The 26,398-nt window shown below is 46.6% G+C and overlaps 1 protein-coding gene across 2 annotated transcripts in view; it reads left to right on the top strand.

Annotated features, from left to right (window-relative positions):
- The window catches only part of DAAM1 (dishevelled associated activator of morphogenesis 1), a 190,779-nt gene that overhangs the window by 19,966 nt on the left and 144,415 nt on the right, over positions 1–26,398 (top strand). The gene's annotated exons all lie outside the window — the stretch shown is intronic.

Here is a 26,398-nt window from a genome sequence, read left to right on the forward strand (position 1 = left end):
ATAATAATAATATAATAATTTTTTATTTATACGCCGCCCTTCCCAGTTCAAAAACCAGGCTCACGGCGGCTAACAACAAATCTAAAACACTTTAATTATAAAAACAGCATAAAATACAATATAAAAACATGAATAACAATAAAATTCAAAAATAAAAAAATCAATTTGATAATCCCCAGGGCTAGCTGGCTGAATTGGTCCTACTTGGGCCAGCGAGGAGGCCAGGGGAGAATTAGCTGTGGGGTCTCAGAGCGGGTGATCTTCATAAAAGGGCAGGGGAAAGGAAGAGAAGGGAAATAAAGGATCAGGCTGAGTTCAGATTAAAGGCCAGGCGGAATAGCTCTGTCTTACAGGCCCGGCGGAAGGAGGTTAAATCCTGCAGGGCCCTGGTCTCATGGGACAGAGCATTCCACCAGGTCGGAGCCATCACTGAAAAGGCCCTGGCCCTGGTGGAGGATAGTCTGACTTCCTTAGGGCCTGGGACCTCTAAACTATGGTTATTCATGGACCTTAAGGTCCTCTGCGGTATCCTCCTGAGCCCTTTCGTCTCCCAAAGATACCCCCAAAGACAGCAGAGGTTTAGGATCAGAGTTTCCTTCCCCTGGATGGCTTACCCCCCCAGGTTGAGAAGCCCTATCTGCCCCCCTGGGTGACAAACAGTTCTGTAACTGGGGGGGGGGGGACACAATTAAAAATAAAATAAAAGCATACCTAAAACATTGAAACAGTTAAAACAATAAACTTTCTTTAGATGTTTAAATATGTTCTAAGACCAGATGTGGCCAAGTCCCTGCTGAAACATAAAGTCATTTTGAAAGAGTTCAGTGACTAGCAGTCAAGTGGCAGGGAGTTCCACAGTACAGGTGTTGCAACGCCTGTGGAACGACTGCTTACAAACGTGCTCTGAGTCCTTATGCAGGGAAAGTGTTCTAAAAATACCAAGCCTTGTTTTAGCGGAGCTCGCTGCCCTCCTGGCAGTAAACACGTCTTCCAGGAAAAGCTCTGCCTCTTCGTTCTCAGTAACCTTCCTCCAGAAGAGCCGCTTGCAGAGTTCCTCGGGCGCTCTCTCTGCTGTCAGCTCCCACGCTGCGAAGGGCGAAACTCTTGCTCCCTCGGTGCGCTTTGATAGGCAAGTGTCTTCATGCTCCTTATCTCCCCAAAGGAATGTGCTGGGCAGTGCACAGCGATGTGCAGGAAGGATGATCAGCTTAGTCACGTCCTCTCTCTGCATGGTTTTAAGAGCTTATGGTTTGGTGCCCTAAATATTTACTCTTGTGTTGCTTGTGAGAGGGGATGAGTGAAGGAGAAGAAGAGCATAGAAGGCCAGAGGTTCTGGAATAATAATAATAATAATAATAATAATAATAATAATAATAATTTATACCCCGCCCATCTGGCTGGGTCCCCCCAGCCACTCTGGGCGGCTTCCAACAAAACACTAAAATACAATAACCTATTAAACATTAAAGGCTTCCCTAAACAGGGCTGCTTTTAGATGTCTTGTAAAAGTTTGGTAGTCACTGTATTTTTTGCTCTATAAGACGCAACAGACCACAAAACGCACCTAGTCTTTGGAGGAGGAAAACAAGAAAAAAAATATTCTGAATCCCAGAAGCCAGAACAGCAAATGGGATCGCTGCGCAGCGAAAGCAGCAATCCCTCTTGCTGTTCTGGCTTCTGGGATAGCCGCGCAGCCTGCATCCGCTCCATATGACGCACACACATTTCTCCTTACTTTTTAGGAGGGGGAAGGCGGGAGGGCGTTTCACAGGGAGGGCGCCACTACCGAGAAGACCCTCTGCCTGGTTCCCTGTAACCTCGCTTCTCGCAGTGAGGGAACCGCCAGAAGGCCCTCGGTGCTGGACTTCAGTGTCCGGGCAGAACGATGGAGGTGGAGACACTCCTTCAGGTATACTGGACCGAGGCCATTTAGGGCTTTAAAGGTCAGCACCAACACTGGAATTCCCTAGGAGATGGGCACAGGGTACCTACACCTGCTGTGAGCATGATGAAATTATATATCGTTTTCAATCTGGGAGAGAGGCAAAGGATGCTGCCTGAGAACCAGTGTGGTGTAGTGGTTAGAGTGCTGGACTAGTCCCTGAAAGACCAGGGTTCGAATTCCCACTCGGCCACGAAACTCACCGGGTGACCTTGGGTCAGTCATTGCCTCTCAGCCTTAACCTACTTTATAGGGTTGTCGTCGGGGGTGGAAGGAGAGGGGAGGAAAACTATGTTCACCACCTTGAGCTCGTTGCTGGGGAGGGCGTGGAAAGGTGGGAGATAAATGCAATTAATTAAATAAATAAAGCCTGGCAAAAGAACAGGCAGGGATATAAGGGATCAAGAGGTCTTTGAGGGATCCTGGACCCAGATCGGTTAAGGGCCTTGTAAAATAATAATAATAATAATAATAATAATAATAATAATAATAGAATTTATATACTGCCCTATACCTGGGGGTCTCATGGAGAATAGAAAACCAAATTAATGCAAGAACCTTTGTTCCTGTGTTTGAAATTTGGATTATGAGAACGTAAGCCGCCTTGAGCTTTAACTGTGGAAAGGCAGCATACAAATCAGATGATGATGATGATATTGGCCAAATATTATTTTCTAATACAGTGGCACCTCTGGTTGCAAGCGGGATCCGTTCCGGAGCTCCGGTCGCATCCCAAGGAATTCGCAACCGGAGGTGCCGCTTCTGCGCATGGGCGCGGCACGGTTTAACGCTTCTGCGCATGTGCGCGGTGCGTAGTGCGCTTCTGCGCATGCGCGCATGGTGAAACCCAGAAAAATACTTCCGGGTTTGATGCGTACGTATCCTGAAGGATACATAACTGGAGGTCAACGCAAGTCGAGGTACCACTGTACTAATAGTGTGTGTCTGCCCATATCAAGTACCATAAAAGGTTATTAATTGAATCATAGAGTGGAAAAGAGACCCTGAGGGTCATCTAGTCCAACCCCTGCAATTCAGGAATCTCAGTTAAAGCATCCCTGACAGATGGCCGTCCAACCTCTGCTTAAAAACATCCAGTGAAGGAAGGAGAGTCTGCCACGTTCCAAGGGAGTCCGGTCCACTGTCAAACAGCTCCTACTGTCAGAAAGTTCTTCCCGTATTCTTGTCGGAATCTCCCTCCTTGTGGCTTGAATCCATTGGTTTGCGTCCAGCCCTCTGGAGCAAGAGAAAACAAGCTTCAAAGATGGCAATAATAATAATAATAATAATAATAATAATAATAATAATAATAATAATATCTTTATTGTCATTGCCCCCTCTCGGGGACAACGAAATTACTTGGCTGCTCCATCCACCCAGGTAGGGCACTCCACACAAAATCAAAACAACTATAAAAACACTAATTAAACAATACAGTATAGTATAGCAAGGAAGATTAGATGACTTTCAAAGTCCAGGCTTCCCATTCAGGGCCGAGATCGCTCTGGAGAAGAAGCTGTTCTTAAGGCGGCTCATTCTTGTCTTCATCGTCCTGTATCTCCGTCCCGACGGCAGGAGCTCAAAGAGACAGTGACCAGGATGCGATGGGTCTTTTACTATGTCCAGTGCCTTCCCATGGCACCTTGTGGCATAAATCTGCTCTAAGGTGGAGAGTGGGCAGCCAACAATGCTCTCTGCTGCCTTAACAACAATATATAGATACATTGATCCTTTAAGGGTTAATGAGCCATGTTTGCATTCCTTGAGCCCAAGGGGGAAGGTTTTGAATATGAAAAGCTGATCTTGCCTATTTCAGGCTCCGGTAAACTGTATTATCTAGGGCAGCTTAAACTGCATAAATCCCAGAGGACTATGGAAAAACTGTGTGCATTTTGAATGTGTGCCCTGTGATGTGAAAGAAAAGTTTGCATGAGAGATTTGCATGCCAGGTGTTCATATGCTTGTGTTTGGATTTGAAAGCCAAACAGGCTCTCTGGTTGGAGGTCAGCGTCTAATCCTGTGTGTACATTCCTCAAGCAAAGGTTGCGGGGGTATTTTTTTTGAAAATAACTGAACTCCATGCATTTGAGAGGGCCACATTTTCAAGCGGTATTTTCAGCCGAAAGGCATCTGACTGAAGCAAATAGGTTTTCTTCACACAACCAAGTGAGCCTCTGTTCTCTAGAGTTTGGCCTGCAATATGAACCGAGGTTTGTATGCAGTGAAGTCGCCCTGGTTGTGCAAAGACCTCCACTTGCACCTCGGGACTTGCCCTCCTGCTCTGTGCATCATCCCAAATCTGTCCTGCAATTTATTTATTTTTTGGAGGGGGTCAATGGAGAGTCCTCTTGTGTAAGCAGAAGTCCTTCCAGAACTGGGGCGACTTTATTGGCTCCAACCCTGATTTAACAATGATTGAGGCTGTTGCAAGGTGTCATACAACAGGGCCTGTTCTGTGTTGGCATCTTGGTTATATAGAATGGCCTTCCTTCTGAGTTACAATCAGTGCCATTGTTACTACAGGGGTACCTCGGGTTAAGTACTTAATTCGTTCTGGAGGTCTGTTCTTAACCTGAAACTGTTCTTAACCTGAAGCACCACTTTAGCTAATGGGGCCTCCTGCTGCTGTAGCGCCGCCGGAGCATGATTTCTGTTCTCATCCTGAAGAAAAATACTTAACCCGAGGTAATATTTCTGAGTTAGCGGAGTCTGTAACCTGAAGCATATGTAACCTGAAGCGTATGTAACCTGAGGTACCACTGTATTTTTTTTTACTTACTGGTGCCAGTTGAAGACTTTCCTTTCTTTGCCCAGGCCTTTACTGTGGCACGATTCAAATTGTGGTCAGCTGGAGATAACGGATTGTCTCCAATTTTTATCATAAATATTGTTCTGGGTTTTTATTTGATGCTTAGTCTTCACGTTTGGTCTCTGCCCTGTGTTTTTTGTGGCTCGCAATTTGCATTGTAAGCTTGCCCGGGCACGTAGGGTTGGCAAGGAATTGAAATTAATACCTTAAAGTGCTACCAGTTTTCTATTTTCTCAGGTATTCCCTCTACCTGTACTGTTTAGGTATAGATTCATGGGTGAAAGCAGTCTTGCCCATATGCTACTTTCTCCTTGGGTGGAAGCTGAGCATGCCTGAAGCGAGACTATCCTGCATCTATTATGGGATAGAAATGCTCATTCAAACAAGCCACGGACAACACTTCTGAAAGGGACCTATTTGCTTAACCTTGGAAAGTTTCCAAAGGGTTTGATTTCTCCTCGTTTGGTTTGCATGGTGATTCTGGTTGCATTGGAGGACCCGAGAAAAGCTTTGTCTCGTTCTGGAAGTATTAAATTTATAGTCGCTTCCTCCTGCAGAGGGATGCCCTGGAGCATCTAATGACAGATTAGCAACTCTTATTTGCCGAATAACCCTTCCTTGCCCAGGTCTTGCTGAAGCCCAATTAAGTCTGCCTTGATCCCTAAATGAGATTTCTGCCAGCCGTCTTGTCCAGCTGAAGTGTTTGCTTCCACTAATAGCAAAGAGGATTAATTAACAGAATGTCCTGACCAAATATAGAAGCACACTTCGCGGTGTTTATTGAGTTGCGGTGCGTATTGGGTTTTCCTCTCGCACGATTTCTCAAAACTGTGAAGGTTCCTTCAGTGATGCGCCGTCTCGAGGGTTCTGCCTGTGCAAGCATTTTGGCTTGACAGGTGGAATTATCCCCCCCCACTCTTTCCCCCATGTGCTGTTCTGGGGGTTCTCCTAGAGTCATAGAATCATAGAGTTGGAAGAGACCACAAGGGCCATCGAGTCCAACCCCCTGCCAAGCAGGAAACACCATCAGAGCACTCCTGACATATGGTTGTCAAGCCTCTGCTTAAAGACCTCCAAAGTAGGAGACTCCACCACACTCCTTGGCAGCAAATTCCACTGTCAAACAGCTCTTACTGTCAGGAAGTTCCTCCGAATGTTTAGGTGGAATCTTCTTTCTTGTAGTTTGGATCCATTGCTCCGTGTCCGCTTCTCCGGAGCAGCAGAAAACAACCTTTCTCCCTCCTCTATGTGACATCCTTTTATATATTTGAACATGGCTATCATATCACCCCTTAACCTCCTCTTCTCCAAGCTAAACATGCCCAGCTCCCTTAGCCGTTCCTCATAAGGCATCGTTTCCAGGCCTTTGATCATTTTGGTTGCCCTCCTCTGGACACGTTCCAGTTTGTCAGTGTCCTTCTTGAATTGTGGTGCCCAGAACTGGACACAGTACTCCAGGTGAGGTCTGACCAGAGCAGAATACAGTGGCACTATTACTTCCCTTGATCTAGATGCTATACTCCTATTGATGCAGCCCAGAATTGCATTGGCTTTTTTAGCTGCCGCGTCACACTGTTGGCTCATGTCAAGTTTGCGGTCAACCAAGACTCCTAGATCCTTTTCACATGTACTGCTCTCAAGCCAGGTGTCACCCATCTTGTATTTGTGCCTCTCATTTTTTTGCCCAAGTGCAATACTTTACATTTCTCCCTGTTAAAATTCATCTTGTTTGTTTTTGCCCAGTTCTCTAATCTGTCAAGGTCGTTTTGAAGTGTGATCCTGTCCTCTGGGGTGTTAGCCACCCCTCCCAGTTTGGTGTCATCTGCAAATTTGATCAGGATGCCCTTGAGTCCATCATCCAAGTCGTTGATAAAGATGCTGAATAAGACCGGGCCCAAGACAGAACCCTGTGGCACCCCACTAGTCACTCTTCTCCAGGATGAAGAGGAACCATTGATGAGCACCCTTTGGGTTCGGTCAGTCAGCCAGTTACAAATCCACTGAGTGGTAGCATAGTCCTGACCTCCCAATTTTGGGGGGCAGGTGCAGAGGAGGAAAGGAAGGGAAGCTCCCTTGTGGAAGTGGAAATCCTTGCTCAGGGCTTCCACTGATGGGGCCGTTTGGGTGGGTGACTCCTGGCCACTGTTTTCACAACTGTTCCTACCTACATGAGCCTGTCACAAAACAGCTGGCATAAAGGAATTAAAAGAAATTCCTCACTGCATCTGCTGGAGACAACTCTTGTTGCCGCAAGTGAGCGGTGATCTTGCAAGTCTGGCGAGTTTTCCCATGTGATCCCATGTCTGCAGGTGCCCAGGGGTAATTCTTGAGCTGGCACTGCTGCATTTATATTTGATTTTAAATGGGAGTTACCTGCCAGTTGTTCCCTGTGTGGGCTTTTAAAAACCACGGCTGTGGAATATCTCTACAGAACACATCGTTTCACGATTTTCGCTTTGCTTTCCTTCTCACAACCGCCTCGTGGTCCCTTCTAACGCTACAATTCTAAGCCCTGTATGGTATGTTAAGTTGTTTTAATGCCCACCAGGGGTTTTTTTGGGTTAAGAATGAAGTGCCAGTACTCACTGCTTGGTAAAAGTGCCCTTGGTGCCTCCCCATGAGGAACCCTAAAGCTAGAGCAGAGATTGTCAACATGGTGCCTCAAAGAGGTCCTTGAGATCTTCCCCTGGAGCCTCAGATGTTTCTGAGCCCCTTTCCCTCACTGCCCCCTTGGTCATGCATTGGTGAAGGTTGTTACCTTTTTCTCCCCTGAGAAGTAAAAAAGGTAAAGGGACCCCTGACCATTAGGTCCAGCCGCGGACGACTCTGGGGTTGCGGCACTCATCTCACTTTATTGGCCGAGGGAGCCAGCGTACAGCTTCTGGGACATGTGACCAGCATGATTAAGCCTGGTGAACCAGAGCAGCGCACGGAAACACCGTTTACCTTCCCGCTGGAGCAGTACCTATTTATCTACTTACACTGTTTGGGGTGCTTTCGAACTGCTAGGTTGGCAGGAGCAGGGACCGAGCAACGGGAGCTCACCCCGTCACGGGGATTCGAACCGCCAGCCTTCAGATCGGCAACTCCTAGGCTCCACCTGTGTCCCTCCCCTGAGAAGTAGGTGGAGCTAAAGAAGGAAGTTGGTAGAGAGATACTCTTTAATCTCTCTGTGCTTTTCAAGGTTCAGATTAAGTCCACCAGAGCTGGCTTTCAGTCCCACTACTTGGAAAAGCAAAGTGTGCGTACATGCGTTCCTTTTATGGGGGTGGCTGGGAGGATGTTTCAGGGATGGGAGATATGGGAGTGTAGCACAGGAAGCTGTCAAATACTGAGTTGGACTACAGTGGTACCTAGGATCTCAAGCGCCTTGGTACTCAAACAACTTGGAACCCAAACACTGCAAACCCAGAAGTAAGTGTTCCGGTTTGTGAACTTTTTTTGGAAACCGAACATGCTCCATTTTGACTGCCACATTTCTGTTTTGAGTGCTACACTGAGGTCTTGTCTGTTTTTGCTATTTATTTTGCGTTTTTGTTTTTGCTGCTTTCTTTTGTTTTGTTTTTGTGACTGGAACCCAGTTCAGTTACTGATTGATTGATTGATTGATTGATTGTGTGACTGCAGTACATTGTTTATTGCTTTCATTTTACGCATCAATGGTCTCGTTAGATAGTAAAATTCAAGTTAAATTGCTGTTTTAGGGGTTGTTTTTAAAAGTGTGGAACGGATTAATCCCTGTTGCATTACTTTCTATGGGAAAGCATGCTTTAGCTTTGGAATGGACTTCCGGAACGGATTATGTTTGAGAACCAAATACAGTGGTACCTCGGTTTAAGAACAGCCCTGTTTACAAACTATTCGGTTTACGAACTCTGCAAAACCGAAAGTAGTGTCCCGGTTTGCGAACTTTACCCCGGTCTAAGAACGGAATCCGAACGGTGGAAGGACTCTGGCAGCGGGAGGCCTCATTAGGGAAAGTGCACCTCGATTTAAGAACTGTTTCAGTTTAAGAATGGACTTCCAGAACTGATTCAGTTCATAAACCGAGGTACCACTGTATTAGGCTGTGTTAGGATTGCCATACATCCAGGAAAACATGGACATTTCCTCTTTTGGGGGATCAACATGTCTATCTGGGTGGATTTTTACAGGAAATGTCTGGGTTTTTTGCTTGGGAGTGGCTTGGGCTTAGGCTGTTCTACATGCTGCAGCCACTGCCAGCCCGAGTCGGCGAAAGAGGGGCACGGCGGTGGCCCTGCTTGCCTGCACGCCTCTTTTCCCAGCTCGGTCTGGCAGCGGCTTGGGCTGTCCTCTTTTTTGCACTTCACAATATGGCAACCCTAGTTGTCTTCACTGACTGGCAACAGCTCTCCTGGGTTTGGAGAGATGTTGGGGATTGAACCGGGCGCTTTCTGCACGAAAAGCAGGTCCTCTGCTCCTGAGCTGTGGCCCTTCACTGATGCTTTTGGGCTGCAACTCTCATGGTCCCTGACTGTTGTTGATCCCGGTTTGGATCCAACAACATCTGGAGGGCACCACATTTGTGTGTGTGTGTGTGTGTGTGTGTGTGTGTATGCGCACATGTTAGCATTTTGTATCTCTTGACTCTGGCAAGTGCCATGGGAAGTTCCCAGGCAGAGCAGGATGAGATCAAAGATCTGGTACCCGAATGCAGAAGTTCCAAAGGGGAATTGCAAAGAATCTCCTCTGCTGGACTTACCTGACTCAAACTTCTGACAAGCCCTGATGCAACAAGGCTTCTTAACCCGCTTGCGTTGCGGCTGCTGGCTCCCCCCCCCTTCCTGAGCCCTTGTAAATTAACTGCTTTGCCGTAACACTTCTGGGAAATGTTCCACAGTGGTGTTTCTAATAGCAAGCCATCGGGTTTTCATTTACAACAATGCTTCTCATTGTAGTGGTTTCCCCCTCGAGAGGTGCAGACAACATCCAGTGTGGAGATGTTATATGCATGCATTTAAAACCGATAATAATAAATCTCCCTTCGCAACGAAATGTATGTAAAGTCGAGAGACATCTTAGCTGAAGGCCACCCAGTGAACTATCTAATGGAATAGATACCTGAACATGGGAGTCTTGCATCCCAAGCAAAGTGTTTTTGCCACAACACTGGCTTCAATCCAGCCTTCCTCAGCCTGGTGGCTGCCTGGTGCTTTGAACTGTCATTCCCAACAGCCCCAGATGACTCTCTGCAGTTGATGGGACTTACAGCCTGGAGTATCTGAAGCGCAAGCGTTTGGGGGTGGCTGCTGCAGACCAGCGAGTTATATTTAATCTGTGCACAACCCCACACAAAATTGACTGGCGATGTGCGTATAAAATGGTTTGTCTGCAACCGCAAAGGTGCAAAAGGCTGTCTTTTCAGAGGTGTAAAATAGCTGGGAGACCAGTCTGTTGCATGTAATATATTCTTGCTTGTGCAATTTCATGCGGACAAGCAGAGCATGATGCAGATTGCATGTTCAAGCACTTTCCCCCCAGCTGGCAGTCATTTCACCAGGCACTCAGCGTTTGAAATTTGCCAGGCCAGGCGCATTTTGCTCCTGGCTATCGACCAGCTGTGACCAAGTGAGGATGCCCGGGTGCCAGGATGGCGCCTAATGCATCCACCATAGGGAGGTGCATGCCTGGGGATCCTTGGATCTGGGCTGTTTTCACACACTAGCAACACACCCTGTAGAATTCTCTCTGTTACATTTTATCTACACAATCAGAATGAATTTCAGGAACCCAAAATTCATATTGAAAAATAGCAACTAGACATTCTGTTTCGGTGACCATAACCCTGGTTTAAGGAGCCATTTGACGCCTAGCTTATTTATCAGAATTTCTAACACTGTGGCAACTGTCCCTAGACTTTCAAGCAGCCTTAGGGACTAGAAACCTGTGTTGTATGGTGTGTGTGTTTTAAGGAAGTCTTGGATCCCATGGATGCTGAAATTGTGTCCAGGTACAATCTCCTGTGTTTGCACGGCACAGTCATGCCTCGGGTTGAATACGCTTCGAGTTGAGCGCATTTGAGTTGAGCTCCGCGGCAACCCAGAAGTAATGGAGTGCGCTACTTCCGGGTTTCGCCGCTTGCTCATGCGCAGATGCGAAAAAATGACACCACACGCAGGCACAGAAGCGGTGAAAAGTGACGCGCACAGGCGTGCCATTTCTAGTTACGTTTGCTTCTAGATGCGAACGGGGCTCTGGAATGGATCCCGTTTGTATCTAGAGGTACCACTGTACTGGCTTGGCTTCCTTTCTCAAAGGAGGGGGAGACTTGATGCTAAATGGCTTAGAGATGTGCTGCCATTCGAATGCTTGGCGTGGCTTGACAGCGTCTCTGGAGAAGATGACTACAACTGGAATAGACAGGGCAGCAGAGGTTTCCTAGGGCTTGTCACTTCTGCTACAGAAGATGAACTCTTGTCTTCCAGCTTCCCAGCAGGAAGGTAGTGTGTGCCCTTTTCTTTTGGGGGAGAATGGTTTGGAAAGTGTTTTGGGCATTCTCTAAAGATAAATCAGGAGTCACCAAAGCATGTTTTGCAGGACTTGTTCACTTAAAAAAAAAAAAGGTCGTCTATCCCTTGTGGTTGCAGAGGCAACCTTGAAATTGTGACTGCAATTTTTTTTTGCTTTTTTATTTATTTTTTAAAAACCCTCTTAATTAAATTTATACACTGCCCTCGGATAAAAGGCACAGGGTAGTTTCCAACGTAACAAGCAACATAATGAATGTATATACATAACGTAACAACCATACAATGCAGAAAATTAAAACACTTGTATAAATACAATTCATAAGAATAAGCAATACATAATACTGTATCAGATAATGCATAATAAGCAATGCATAATAAGCAATGCATAACAAGCAGCAACGTCAAATTACCCGCAGTGTCGGCAGTAAACCAAGCCATAAACTCTGCATCTCATCCCCTGCGAAATGCAAAAGTCTTTAATAAAACAAAAGTTGTTGTTATCTGCTCATCTTGGATCGAGGCTATAAAACATAATGTGTGTGTGTTTTTTAAAACAACAGCAGCATTATGAGAAATGCGAAGGAGTGACAAACCGGCGGCAGTGCATGGAAGCCGTGCACAAAGTCCTTTACGCCAGCTGTGTGCCACTCTCATGGCATGGGCAGTCCCTGACCCCGGGGTGGAGCAAAGGGGAGTGCAGTGGGGGCAGTCCGCCCCGAGTGTCACCACTGAGGGGGGTGGCAAAATGGTGGGTGGCACTCAGTGCGGGGCCTGCACCTGGGAGTGACGCAGTGGCTTGGGTGCCCGGAGGCTCCGCGTTGCCCCAAACCATGGGTAGGCAAAGTAAGGCCCGGGGGCCGGATCCGGCCCAATCGCCTTCTCAATCCGGCCTGCAGATGGTCCAGGAATCCGCTTGTGTTTACGTGAGTAGATTGTGTCCTTTTACTTAAAATGCATCTCTGGGTTATTTGTGGGGCATAGGAATGCGTTCCTTTTCTTCTTTCAAAATATAGTCTGGCCCCCCACAAGGTTGGGGGGACAGTGGACTAGCCACCCGCTGAAAAAGTTTGCTGACCCCTGCCCCAAACAGTCCGCCCACCGCCTCCCCCTTAGCTGTAGGGCGACTGAGTTGAAGGAGGTAGGCAGATTCCTAGGAGGCCCTATGGAATGCCCTGTCCCGGCTCGCCCCTGGGCACAGGTCATGCGTGCTGCCCCAGGCACCCAATCAGCTGGCTCCACTGCTGCCTGACCCCTAAAACATCTGGAAGGAGAGACAACTCTCTTGCCACCATCAACCTGCCATGAGGTGCCCTGCTGCCTCCAACATTCCCAGCAATCCCTCCCTATCCCAAAGACAAGAGTCCAGTCGGGCTGCCTCCGCTCAGGGCTAGTGCTTAATCAACACACTCCTGTGTACCAAACAGTAAGGAAAAATCCTTGCAAACTAGCCGTAGCTGTGAAAGGGCAGGGAGTCGAGGCGTTTCATGCTCACCTCCCTTTCCTGAAAAACCTGACTGCCAGCACTGCCACTGTCAGGATGAGCCCCTCCTGATCACGGGTGGTTGCCTGACAAGCTAATCCACAGCAGGTCTTCTGGAGCCCAGGCTGCTTTGAAGGTTGTATGTCGCTTACGGACCCTCCAAATGTCCCTATTTTCCAAGGACAGTTCTGGATTTGCTGGAGCCATCCTGGTTTCTGATTGGATCCCGGAATGTCCCGCTTTTCCTCAGGATGTCCCTGTTTTCACTGGAGAAATGTTGGAGGATGTGGAGTCATGTGACCACTGAGCCAAGGAGTAAGATTCAACCTTTAGAAGACATCTGAAGGCAGCTCTGTATAGCGAACTTTTAAAATGTTCAGTGTTTTATTATGTTTTTATATATGTTGGAAGCTGCCCAGAGTGGCTGGGGCAGATGGGCAGGCTATGAATGAATGAATGAAATAGGATGTCCCCATTTTCATCCTTCGGAGAAATATTGGAGGGTATGCAGTTGCTCTCCTGATGCCACACTGAAACTGTTCACAGCATTGCTTAGATGTGTGTGTGTGTGTGTGTGTGTGTGTGTGTGTGTGTAAATGTGTACACACATATATGTATAACTACATTATTTCATTATATTTTAGTCTACAGTCACGCCTTGGGTTATGGACCACCGGAACCCGGAAGTACTGGAACGGGTTACGCATGCGCAGAAGTGCTAAATTGCGCTGTGCGCAGAAGCGTTGAATTGCATTCTGCACGTGCGCAGACGTGCCGCTGCGGGTTGCGAACGCACATCCCGCACGGATCATGTTCACAACCCGAGCGTCCACTGTATTACAAAAAAGTTTCTCTCTCACAGTTATTTTGTCATTTTTCTTCCACTGCTCTTATCTCGAATCCTGCCATGATTTCATTTGACTGTGATTACGTGTGTGTGTGTGTGTGTGTGTGTGTGTGTGTGTGTGTCTATGGAAGCCCTGCATTCTTCTACAAAAAAGTTCATCATTTGGATCTCTTTAATTTCGCTCTCAGCTTTACCATTTCTTCATAGTCCATTACTTTCCTCTGGTGCAACCGGCTCTTCTTTCTATTTCTGTTCATATAATATTCTAGCTGCTATTGTCCTTTCAAGCACCAGTTGCCTAGAAAGCAAGACTGCTACGTTTTCAGCTACCTCAGAGTGCTGCTCTTTCAAATCCCCCAATTTCACTGCCTTCCTTTGGAAGGGCATCCTTTCTGAGGGCTCGGTGAAGGGATAAAATGTGTTGTGGCGAGTTGGCGCAATTGGTGATTGATGGGCTTTCCCCTTCGAAGTTACCTTGGGCGTCTGTTTGTTCGACTGGGCGGATGGCGACTCTTTGCTGTGTTCAAAATGAAGCCTTTAGATTGTTACTTTAGCTCCGGGTAGCGTTAGGAGATGGCCTGCCTTTCCTTCGATGCGAAACATTTCTGTGTCTCCGGAAAATTTTCTGCAGCTCTTATTTTTCCGCTTTCCGGTTACAAGAAAAACCCAATCCCTTCGTTTCTAAACACTGTGTCATTTCATAAAATTAGCCTGCAGCTTGATGGATGAAATAGCTGTCAAATTGCACAGTTTCCAGAGTTTTTGGTTTTAGTTGTCAGATAACCATACTTGGGGAAATATCTATATATCCAGTGCCTTCTAAATATTTATCCCAAGAGACGCTCTGGATTTGTTTGACTTGAACATTTAAACAGCATTAAGTGTGCTTAGTTCCCCTGCCTGCCATCAATCACATAATTGTGTTCAGATAGAAATGTAGGATTGCCTTATACAGAATTGTGGTTTGTTTCTCCATTTAACACTATTGTCTTTACTCCAGAGTCCCCCCCCCCCGCCAGCCATTTCTGGAGATGTTGGGGATTGGATACTGTGGTCTTCTGCATGTGCAGCCATCCTTACTATTTGAGATTTTTATGGTACATCAAATTTCCCTTTGGTTTTTAGGCACATTTCACAGTAAACAATCAAAGCCGCTGGGGGGAAGAAACCTTTCCTCTTTAAGTGTCTGGAAATTCTTCCAGTTAAAATAATTGGAAAATCCCTGGCATTGAAATGAGGCATTTTTATATGCTCTAGAAACACCTGATGGCGCAGCCAAGGGGAGCTACCGTATTTTTCGCTCTGTAAGATGCACCGTTTCCCTCCTAAAAAGTAAGAGGAAATGTGTGTGCGTCTTATGGAGCGAATGCAGGCTGCGCAGATATCCCAGAAGCCAGAACAGCAAGAGGGATCACTGCTTTCGCTGTGCTGCGATCCCTCTTGCTGTTCTGGCTTCTGGGATTCAGAATATTTTTTTCTTGTTTCCCTCCTCCAAAAACTAGGTGCGTCTTATGGTCTGGTGCATCTTATAGAGCGAAAAATACGGTATCTCCTGGTGGCCGAACCCTTTTGGGGGCCCCCAGTATTTTGGGGGAGGGGCCCAGGGCCCCTCGAATATTCAAAAGCAGAAGAGGAGGTCAAGTACAGAGCCGAGTGTGGCCAGCTTCAGTGGCCAGTATATTCTCTTCCTCCTCCTGCCATGGAGAGGGAGGAGTGGGGAAGGGGTGCGCCATCATGGGTGAAGTCAAACCGTTACAGCGCCTGCTGTGGCCGTAGATAGTAATGCGGGAGAGACATGTTTTGTTGCAGCTGGGGCAGAGGAAGGCGTCCAGTTGTGGTGCTTCAGATGCAACACGACCTCTTTTCTCTCTGTGCTCCTCCCGGGGGTCATTCCTCCTCCTCCTCCTCCTCCTCCTCCTCCTCCTCCTCCTCCTCCTCTGGCTGATTGTCTTCAGGCACTGCGTAGGATAATTTTAAAAAAGAAAAATGTAGATACAACATTTCGAACGGAAAAGACAAAGAAATGCATTGGTAAGAATGGAGTAAAAAACAGTAAATAACCAGTAAAAAACAGTAAATAACAGTGAATGACCAGATAGTGACGAATGTGATGAATCTAATGAAGCTGGGAATGCCAGCTTGAAGAGATGGGACTTCAGGAGGTGTTTAATAATAATAATAATAATAATTAATAATAATTTTATTTATACCCCGCCCATCTAGCTGGGTTTCCCCAGCCACTCTGGGCGGCTTACAGCACATAAAAATGGCAAAATATTAGACATTAAAAACTTCCATAAACAGGGTTGCCTTCAGATGTCTTCTAAAAGTCAGATAGTTGTTTATTTCCTTGGCATCTGCTGGGAGGGCGTTTGAAGCTTGCTGCTCTTTCCGCTGCACAAACAACACACGGACGGGTGTTTGACCTTTGGCTATGTGGACTGTTGCAGAAGAGAGCCCAACCGGCCACAGGCTCCCCCTCCCGGGTTTAAAAGATAAACCTGGCAGCAGGATTTGGGGGGGCTCTCAGGCAAAGCGTGAAGGACACCGTACCAATGAAACAGTTTGCCTTGCTTAATATGCTTTCTAGCAGGCCTGTCCCACAAGCAGCATGCATGCTTCCTTGGTGAGCGTTGCGCTATTGTGTTTTAAAAATGCCCTCTTGAAATTTAAGAGGGCCAGAACAAGACACCTGGCCCCTAGACCAGGGCTGAGGACACACCTGCGCCCTTTGCTTTCGAGGTAAAAGTGAGCGACTGGACCAGAACGGCAGAGGGATGGGTGCTTTCGGGTTCTCGGGCACCGAGTTCATGCCCTGACGCCTCAGCTGTTTGGAGACGTCCGCGTCTGGTGGGAAGTCGAACGGAGACGTGACGGTGACATGTGTAACCTGCCCCTCCCTCACCCCCCCAATCCCTGCCGGTTGCTCTGCTGCAACTTGGGGGGAAGCGTGCTGGCTTCCTCTCGCATGGGAAGCCGTCTGTCATCTTGTCTGATTGGCGGGGGCCTGCCAAAAAGGAAACACCTGGGCCCTTTCCCGTTGGCTATCGTTCCGGCGCGTTTGCAGCTTTGCGTCTCCCTTTGGGCGGCCTCAGCAGGCTTTATCGGGGGTCACAGGCACCTGAACTCGAGCTCAGCTGCTGCTGGGGGCCTGCCCTGGCTTCCCATGTATTAGGGATGCATTTTGAGGTGGCTCAAGTGAGAAGTTGTGGCCTTTCCAAAACCGGGCAGCCTGCTGCCTTTGCTTGCTCCTTAATTCAGCTCCTTAATCACAGAAGGGCTTGCAACTTTTTGTGTGAAAATCAAACCCAGCGCCCACATTGTGAACAGCCAGGAAAAACTCAGTCGGGAGCTGACTTTCCCGAGGCAAATGCTAACTATTGCATTGGATTGGTTGACTCCCAAACCCCACAAGGTGGTAATTGGCATTTCCAGCCCAACTGCAGCCGGCTTCCTTGCATACATTTGGATTCTGAGAAGCTCTGGTCATAGGTTGTACCCACAGCACACATTGAAAACAAATAGCTTCCCTCAAAGATTCCTGAGAAGGGTAGTTCACCCCTCCCAGAGCCTCAGCTCCCATCATCCTTAACAAACTACAGTTCCCAGGACTCTGACTGCCATCATTTGCCTGCTCCTGATGGGTCCGGCCTAAATATTTGAGCCCCTCTGCAATCAAAGATTGTTGTTGTTGTTTATTCGCTTAGTCGTGTCTGAGTCTTCGTGACCCCCTGGACCAGAGCACGCCAGGCACTCCTGTCTTCCACTGCCTCCCGCAGTTTGGTCAACTCAATGTTCATAGCTTCAAGAACACTGTCCAACCATCTCGTCCTCTGTCGTCCCCTTCTCCTTGTGCCCTCCATCTTTCCCAACATCAGGGTCTTTTCCAGGGAGTCTTCTCTTCTCATGAGGTGGCTAAAGTCTTGGAGCCTCAGCTTCAGGATCTGTCCTTCTAGTGAGCACTCAGGGCTGATTTCCTGATATCTAGGATGCTGATATTTAGTCTATTTTTAGTTGATTGCTGATTTTTTTTTTTTTGGAATGTTCTAAATTATTGTGGTTCTTTTTATCAATAACTTTCCGATAATTTTATTTTTGGGTAAACCACTCTGAAGGTTTTTGGTGTTTTCTTTTGTTTTTACGATCGGATGGTGTATAAATTTTATGAAATAAAGAAACAGCAAAGGCATGGTCTTTTTCTTGAAACTGTGTGAGACATCTTCTAGCTCAGTGTTTCCCAAACTTGGGTCTCCAACTGTTTATAAACTACGACTCCCATCATCCCTAGCTAGCAGGGCTAGTGGTCAGGGATGATGGGGATTGTAGTCCAAAAACAGCTGGAGACCCAAGTTTGGGAAACGCTGTTCTAGTGCAATGATGGTGCTGCCATGGTAATTTTTGGAGGAGGGCTGCAGCTCAGTAGAATATAATAATAATTTATAATAATAATTTATTACGTATACCCCGCCCATCCGTCTGGGCCTCCCCAGCCACGCTGAGCGGCTTCCAACAGAATATGAAAAACACGATAAAACATCAAACATTAAAACTTCCCTAAACAGGGCTGCCTTCTAAAAACCAGATAGTCGTTTATTTCCTTGGCATCTGACGGGAGGGCGTTCCACAGGGCAGGCGCCACCACCAAGAAGGCCCTCTGCCTGGTTCCCTGTACAGTGGTACCTCGGGTTACATATGCTTCAGGTTACATACGCTTCAGGTTACAGACTCCGCTAACCCAGAAATAGTGCTTCAGATTAAGAACTTTGCTTCAGGATGAGAACAGAAATCGTGCTCCGGTGGCACGGCAACAGCAGGAGGCCCCATTAGCTAAAGTGGTGCTTCAGGTTAACAGAACATGTCAGGGAACTGACATCAGAGGCACGGGAGAAGGAGAGGGTCTCTGATTCTGCAGGAGAAGGTCCCAGCACTAGAGGGAGACTCAGCTGGGAAGAAGGGGAAGAGAATGAGTGTAACACCAGGGATCCAGGAGAACAACGGGACAGGGAGGTGCAGGGGCTCCCGGACTCTTCGTTGGAAGTTAGTGAGGAGAGCCCAAGCACCCCGCTGCCCACGCCCACCCTGCGCAGGAGACTCCCGCGCAGTGAGAGGCGGAGATGATTGGGCGTCAAACAACTCTTATGTTGGCAGCGCTTTAAGAAACGCCCACAGACAGATTCTACGAGTGACTAAGGGCAGCCACGCTGAGATGGGCTGTGCAGTCCGGAGGGTTTAACCAGGCAATCTAATGCTCAAACGGAGCAGGATTACGCACGAGTAACTCCCAACCACTACAGAACAGTTTCAGGTTAAGTACGGACCTACGGTACAAATTAAGTACTTAACCTGAGGTACCACTGTAATCTCACTTCTCACAGCAAGGGAACCGCCAGAAGGCCCTCGGAGCTGGACCTCAGTGTCCGGGCTGGATGATGGGGGTGAAGATGCTCCTTCAGGTATACTGGACTGAGGCCGTTTATAAATGAGGTTACCTGGCAAAAGCAAGCTCACCCCTCTAATTGAGCTTATATACATTCTTAAGGTACATACATAAGATACTTGTTTAGAATTATATTTTGCGAATGATTTGTGTTCTTACGTAGGTGCACTGCTTTCTACTTTCTGGCTGTCCCATGATTATATTGCAAAGTGGTTATAAATTAAGACTTGCTAGGAGTTGTTTCACCTTCCAATTTCAAGACCAAAGCATTTCTCTTCTTACCAGTAAAATGTTTGGTACGCCAGCAAATTTTTATTCTGAAAATGTGGCTCAGTGAAAGAAGGGTGCAGATGTGTGGTAAGTCTGTGGTCGTTGGTGCTCGGCCACATCTCCCATCAATCCTGTTGGCTGTGCTGGCTGGAACTGAATTGTGTTTTCGAAAACATTTAGATTGTTGGGGAGGTTGGACCTAGAGAGCCCATTTACCATGGGTTAGCCAAGAAACAGTTATGTGCAAAATAAATTTTAAAAAATCCTTCCAGTAGCACCTTAGAGACCAACTAAGTTTGTTCTTGGTATGAACTTTTGTGTGCATGCACACTTCTTCAGAACCATGCACACGAAAGCTCATACCAATAGCAAACTTGTTGTTGTTTAGTCATGTCCGACTCTTCATGACCCCATGGACCAGAGCACGCCAGGCACTTCTGTCTACCACTGCCTCCCGCAGTTTGGTCAAACTCATGCTGGTAGCTTCGAGAACACTATCCAACCATCTCGTCCTCCGTCGTCCCCTTCTCCTTGTGCCCTCCATCTTTCCCAACATCAGGGTTTTTTCCAGGGAGTCTTCTCTTCTAATGAGGATATCCAAAGTATTGGAGCCTCAGCTTCAGGATCTGTCCTTCCAGTGAGCACTCAGGGCTGATTTCCTTAAGAGTGGAGAGGTTTGATCTTCTTGCAGTCCATGGGACTCTCAAGAGTCTCCTCCAGCACCATAATTCAAAAGCATCAATTCTTCGGTGATCAGCCTTCTTTATGGTCCAGCTTTCACTTCCATACATCACTAATAACAAACTTAGTTAGTGTCTAAGGTGCTACTGGAAGGAATTTTTAAAATTTTGCTTCGACTACAGCAGACTAACACGGCTGCCTACCTGTAACTAGAGGTATGTGCAAGTTGCATTAAGAATGACAGAAGTGGAGACAGTTCAGATATTGAACGCATTGTAGGTCAGATGACCTCACAGACAAATGCTAGTGAGTTAATGTCTGGACGCAGCGTCTTGTTTCCTCTTTTTGACAGCGAAGGGCAATGACCTCTTTGACTTCGTGTTGCTCTGTAGATATAGGGCAACGCGTCACAGACAGCATGCCCTCATTTTGTGTCTCCTTGTTCATCCAATGTTAACTAATTTCTCAGGGCATTTTCCATGGATCAATGGTAAACATCCATCAGTATTCATGCCTCGGGAGGTGGAGTTGCCTTATATAACACCATAGTGTGTAAAATTAATGAATGTTAGAAGGATGTTGGATAGAAACTAAGCGGTTTCCAGCTGTAATGCTTTAAGAGATATGGGGGGGAAAAGAGGTTTCACAAATGGGTAAAAGTTTAATGGTAAGGATTTGCTGAACTAACAAATCGAACTGGAATACAAAGAAGGGAGATATGAGGAGGTCCGAGGAAATAAGTGTATGGAAGTTATGTTATTGAAAATTAATGTGTGTTTTTAACTGTTTTTTATTTTGTATGTTTATTTTTCTTTTTTCTTGTTATATCTTAAAAACTTTTAATAAATATCTTTTATATAACACCATAGTGTGTTTGCTCCGCCCTCCTACGGAACTCTTCGATTCCAAAACCGCCAGTGGAACAACAGAGATAGTAATGTGTGATTTCCCAGGGAAAAGGCATTTGAAAGGCTTCACGTGCCGAGTTGGTTTGGTTAAGGCAAACTGGTTGACAGATTCCGCTGTTTGATAAGCGCTTCTCAAACCAGCTTCAGTCCAACTAGAAAAATCGAGCTGCATTCTCGTTGCACTTAAGAATGGCGTGTGCATTTGAGGCAGGCGTTTGGGCGTGCTCAGATGACAACTTCACAAATTGATGTTTTGGACAGAGGGGGTTTGCAAGAGGGAGGAAACAAGGAAGTAGTAATAATAATTTATTATTTGTACCCTGCCCATCTGGCTGGGTTTCCCCAGCCACTCTGGGCGGCTTCCACAAAGACCAAAAATACACTAATATGTCATACATTAAAAACTTCCCTGAAAAGGGCTGCCTTAAGATGTCTTCTGAATGTCAGGTAGTTGTTTATATCTTTGACATCTGATGGGAGGGCGTTCCACAGGGCGGGCGCCACTACCGAGAAGGCCCTCTGCCTGGTTCCCTGTAGCTTTGCTTCTCGCAATGAGGGAACCGCCAGAAGGCCCTCGGCGCTGGATCTCAGTGTCCGGGCAGAACGATGGGGGTGGAGGCACTCCTTCAGGTATACTGGGTCGAGGCCGTTTAGGGCTTTAAATTGTGCTCAGAAACGTACTGGGAGCCAATGTAGGTCTTTCAAGACCGGTGTTATGTGGTCTCGGCGGCCACTCCCAGTCACCAGTCTAGCTGCCGCATTCTGGATTAGTTGTAGTTTCCGGGTCACCTTCAAAGGTAGCCCCACATAGAGCGCATTGCAGTAGTCCAAGCGGGAGATAACCAGAGCATGCATCACTCTGGCGAGACAGTCCGCGGGCAGGGAGGGTCTCAGCCTGCGTACCAAGCGGAGCTGGAAGGTCATATATGTAGGGTGAAGACATCCCTGCCCTCTCTCTGAGAATTCATCTTGAAACACAAAGCTGGGGGGCAGGGGAGACATAGAACTTAGTCACGTTTCATAGAATCATAAAATTGTAGCGTTGGAACAGACCATGAGAGTCGTCTAGTCCAACTGCCTGAAATGTGTTCCAGCCCCACATGGAGCAAAAGACTCTTGATGTGGGGCTGGAACCCACAACTTGGAGATTAAGGAGTCTCATTCTCTACCAACTCAGCTTTCTCAGCTATGTTTTAAGCTGATAACATGAACCTACCCATAGAAACCTGTGTAGCGAGTTTAGGAATTGTTGGATCCCCAGCAAATAATTAACAGTTTTGCAAAGTACTCTCCTTTTGCCAAGGCCTAATTTTAGCAAAGGTCGACAGAATCGCCTGCGCTAGTATAAAAATACCTTTTGTAGCTCTCTGGCCTATTAAGATAAGAATGAAGCCAAAATATGTGCAGGTGAAGGATGCAAAGTATCTGATCGGAGAGCATGCAAAAAATGTCACATTTTGTTCCCAGTGTTGTTGAGTAATTCGTGCTTTTGTGTGTTTTCGAAGCCCTTAAAAGCCTTCTTAGGATAATGATTTACTGTCTACATTTTTGGTCTTCCCTCCCCTCTAGAACTTCCAAAGGGCGTATTTACCTTCCTGGCTGTTTTTGTCTGAAACCTGCTTAATCAGCTGAGACAGCTTCTGATCTCTTCATGCACTCGCCCTCCTTATATAACTTCTAGGTTCAGGAGTGTGTGTGGAAAGACCTGGCAGATGTGGTTGGCGCATGGTGCGCTGCTACACGAATCAAGCTTGGAAGGTTTTTTACTTTAGTGTTGCTGAACTTCAAAAAGGCACATGATCCTGATTTTTGCGTCTGATTTTTACAAGCGAGGAGCGCATCTAGCTTTGCTTTTTTACATGTAACCGGACACCCAGGATCAGAGTCCTGCCTTTTTATTTAAATAAAAGCTGGAAATCCTGTCTGGGGAATTCGATGAAAAAGATCACAGCATGTGTGCTTTCTCCAGAAGAACATGATCTTATAAGCTGGTGTGCTTGTTCTTTTTGACTGTCAGGTGTTGTTTTCCTTTTTTACTAATAGTTTTGTTTGTTTTTACTGAGTTTTCCAAAAAGAAGCATAAACAAATACAACCAAACAATGCAAACTAAAACATAATGAATCAGGACATGTTCTGTGCATACAAATAATGCAGGGACCGTGAAGTGCCATTTATAATCGAACTTCTTTTCTTAGGTATTTTTTGGCCTTGTGTTCGCTTGAAGATTTGTGGGTAGGCCTATGCTCATTGATGTGCCTATGCCTCCAATCCTAGCTTAAATAGAACCAGTGTCTTGCTTGCTTTTCTCTGATCTGCGGTCTGAACCAAAATCCATCCCTAAGACTCTCCAGTTACAGTTGGAAGCAAGGTTACAGACTCTTCAGGTTACAGACTCCACTAACCCAGAAATAATACCTCAGGTTAAGAACTTTGCTTCAGGATGAGAACAGAAATCATGCTCTGGCGGCACGGCGGCAGTGGGAGGCCCCATTAGCTAAAGTGGTACCGCAGGTTAAGAACAGTTTCAGGTTAAGAACAGTTCTCCAGAACGAATTAAGTTCTTAACCTGAGGTACCAATGTACTATGGTTTGCGAGACCTCCCATTCCCGACAAAACTGTTCTTTAATTTTTTTAATTAAACAATTGCGTTGCACAATATTAATAACACAATTAGAGTTTGTAAAGACGAGCACTCCTCTTTACAATGAAGCGAAGGCGTTATTTTAATACACTACAAAAGGATATTCAATTTCCCTATCCCCCCCCCAAACATTTTGACTGTGCAATACTAGCTCAACAAGTGAAGCGCAGCGTGCCACACTGATTTTTACTCACAAGTTCAGGAAAAACTCGCCTTCTTTTGCAGCCAAATAGACGCAGCTGCTTTGGAAGATGTGTTCCGTTTTTTGTTAGCTGCAAATTTGCACGCCAGAAACCAGTTAGAAAGTCGACAAACAGTTCTTATGTCATATTGCTCCTAAGCTAAAGGGAGCAGTACTGAATGTGATAAGCCAGAAGAACTTCTTGTGATTTATCTCACTCCTGCATTAAAACACACACACACACATACACACACACACACACACACACACACACAGACACTGCTAATTTGAAGCATGTTTTAGAGACAAAAGCCTATTATGTGGTGTGCTTTACTGAATTTACCTTGAGTTAAGAATCTTAAGCATTGATTTTACAGCTTTGCCTAGAGCTGGAAAGGAATTACCCGATTAGTGCATTCCTATTGCACATCTCTAAAAGACTTGCACTCCAGTGACATACCTTCAGGCAGAGCAGTGATTTATCCAACCTCCTTTCAGCACATAATATGTTTGTAGAAGTATATTTGCGGAATGAAATTGTTACTAAGATCTAAGATCTAAGAGAGCCAGTGTGGTGTAGTGGTTATGAGTGGTAGTCACGTAATCTGGGGAACCGGGTTCGTGTCTCCGCTCCTCCACATGCAGCTGCTGGGTGACCTTGGGCCAGTCACACTTCTTTGAAGTCTCTCAGCCCCACTCACCTCACAGAGTGTTTGTTGTGGGGGAGGAAGGGAAAGGAGAATGTTAGCAGCTTTGAGACTCCTTAAAGGGAGTGAAAGGCGGGATATCAAATCCAAACTCTTCTTCTTCTTCTTCTAAGATATCGGATGCTAAAATGGCAAATGTTAGCATCATAGAATCATAGAGTTGGAAGAGACCACAAGGGCCATTGAGTCCAACCCCCTGCCAAGCAGGAAACACCATCAGAGCACTCCTGACATATGGTTGTCAAGCCTCTGCTTAAAGACCTCCAAAGTAGGAGACTCCACCACACTCCTTGGCAGCAAATTCCACTGTCGAACAGCTCTTACTGTCAGGAAGTTCTTCCTAATGTTTAGGTGGAATCTTCTTTCTTGTAGTTTGGATCCATTGCTCCGTGTCTGCATCAGAAGAGCCGGGTAGTGGCCCATCTAGACTTGTGTCCTGTTCTTATCAGCGGCCACCCAGAATCCTGTGGGAAATCTGCAAGCAGGATTCTTACTCAAGAGACCTCTCTCCTCCTGCTGTTTCCCTCAACTGGGATTCAGAAGCACTGCTACAGCCTTCCTGGCTAGTGGCCATCAGTAGCCATCTTCTCCATGAAATTGTCAACTCTTAATCTTCATACAGTGGTATCTCAGGTTACAGACGAATTAAGTTCTTTACCCGAGGTACCGCTGTATAGAGATTACTCTGAATCTCGAGACTCCCCACCCCCACCCCCTTTCGTGGGTCCTAATGTCCGCATTTACAACTGCATACAGTGGTGCCTCAGGTTAAGTACTTAATTCATTCTGGAGGTCCGTTCTTAACCTGAAACTGTTCTTAACCTGAAGCACCACTTTAGCTAATGGGGCCTCCCCCTGCTGTTGCACCGCCGTCGCGCTATTTCTGTTCTCATCCTGAAGCAAAGTTCTTAACCCGAGGTACTATTTCTGGGTTAGCGGAGTCTGTAACCTGAAGCGTATGTAACCTGAAGCGTATGTAACCTGAGGTACCACTGTATTACAGTGGTGCCCCGCAAGACGAATGCCTCGCAAGACGGAAAACCCGCTAGACGAAAGGGTTTTCCGTTTTTGAGCTGCTTCGCAAGACGATTTCCCCTATGGGCTTGCTTTGCAAAACGAAAACGTCTTGCAAGTGTTCCGATTTTTTTTCGCTTTCCCCCCTTTTTCTAAGCCACTAAGCCGCTAATAGCCTTTTAGCCGCTAATCCGCTAAGCCTTTAATAGCCGCTAATAGCCTTTTAGCCGCTAATCCGCTAAGCCTTTAATAGCCGCTAGGCCTTTAATAGCCACTAAGCCTTTAATAGCCGCTAAACCGCTAATAGCGCTAAGCCACTAATAGGGTTGCTTCGCAAGACGAAAAAACCGCTAGACGAAGAGGCTCGCGGAACGGATTAATTTCGTCTTGCGAGGCACCACTGTATTCTATAAAGAAGGCTGATCGCCAAAGAAAGGATGCTTTTGAATTATGGTGCTGGAGGAGACTCTTGAGAGTCCCATGGACTGCAAAAAGATCAAACCGATCCATTCTTAAGGAAATCAGCCCTGAGAGCTCACTGGAAGGACAGATCCTGAAGCTGAGGCTCCAATACTTTGGCCACCTCATGAGAAGAGAAGACTCCCTGGAAAAGACCCTGATGTTGGGAAAGATGGAGGGCACAAGGAGAAGGGGACGACAGAGGACGAGATGGTTGGACAGCGTTCTCGAAGCTACCAGCATGAGTTTGACCAAACTGCGGGAGGCAGTAGAAGACAGGAGTGCCTGGTGTGCTCTGGTCCAGGGGGTCACGAAGAGTCGGACACGATTAAACAACTACAAGCACAAGACGCTGAATCAAGCATGGAAAGAAACTGCAGCTCCTGTTCTTCAACATGGGAAAAAGCTTCCTCTTCCCCTCGCATTATCTTGTGAGCTTTGCCTTCTCCTGTTCCGTGAGGATTACGGTCTGTGTTCCCGTCCCTGCTGGCTTATTAAACCTAGAAATGCAAGCTACCTGTACGTGACA

This window comes from Podarcis vaucheri, assembly GCF_965113315.1.
Source record: "Podarcis vaucheri genome assembly, chromosome: 1".
Taxonomy (NCBI): Eukaryota; Metazoa; Chordata; class Lepidosauria; order Squamata; family Lacertidae; genus Podarcis; species Podarcis vaucheri.